We start from the raw sequence: 631 nt of genomic DNA, 5'->3' as shown, positions 1-631 counted from the left end.
TCAAATTTTCCACTTGAGCCGCCAATGAAGTTACTGCATTTATCTCATAGAGACCGGCCACCTTTTTCTTCTCCCTAGCATTCCATTGGTAGCTGTTTAACCCCATTTCTTCAATTAACTGACGGGCCTCATCGGGGGTCTTGCTACCTAAGGTACTTCCTGCTGCCACATCCAAGAGTTGCCTTGTACTCAGGTTCAAACTGTTGTAAAAGGTCTGAACAATCATCTACTCTGGAAATTCGTATTGCGGGTACTTTCTCAGGAGCTCCTTGAACCTTTCCCATGTGTCAAATAGAGACTCCAATTCCATTTGAACAAAGGATGAGATCTCATTCCTAAGCTTCGTGGATTTTTTGGAAGGAAAATAACGGGCAAGAAAAGCTTCTACCATCTCCTCCCATGTGGTAATTGATGCTCTAGGGAATGAGTGTAGCCACTGCTTCACTCTCCCCTTTAGGGAAAATGGGAAGGCTTGCAACTTGATGGCATTATCCGTCACCCCGTTTAACTTCAGCATATCACACACCTTAATAAAACTCTCTATATAACTGTTTGGATCCTCATCGGCCAAACCATTGAACTGGGCGGATTGCTATAACATGTGGATCAATGCCGGCTTCAGCTCGAAGTT

The 631-nt window shown here is 44.2% G+C and overlaps 1 non-coding gene across 1 annotated transcript; it reads left to right on the top strand.

Annotated features, from left to right (window-relative positions):
* Nucleotides 1–236: 236 nt before the first annotated feature.
* Nucleotides 237–343, top strand: LOC120262655. The gene has a single exon (XR_005536915.1). It is a non-coding gene; the product is annotated as a small nucleolar RNA R71 (small nucleolar RNA).
* The last annotated feature ends 288 nt before the right edge of the window (nucleotides 344–631 follow it).

Source organism: Dioscorea cayenensis, chromosome 5, assembly GCF_009730915.1.
Source record: "Dioscorea cayenensis subsp. rotundata cultivar TDr96_F1 chromosome 5, TDr96_F1_v2_PseudoChromosome.rev07_lg8_w22 25.fasta, whole genome shotgun sequence".
Taxonomy (NCBI): Eukaryota; Viridiplantae; Streptophyta; class Magnoliopsida; order Dioscoreales; family Dioscoreaceae; genus Dioscorea; species Dioscorea cayenensis.
The sequence above is the reverse complement of the archived record's forward strand: the minus strand, read 5'-3'. Positions and strand labels throughout refer to the sequence as shown.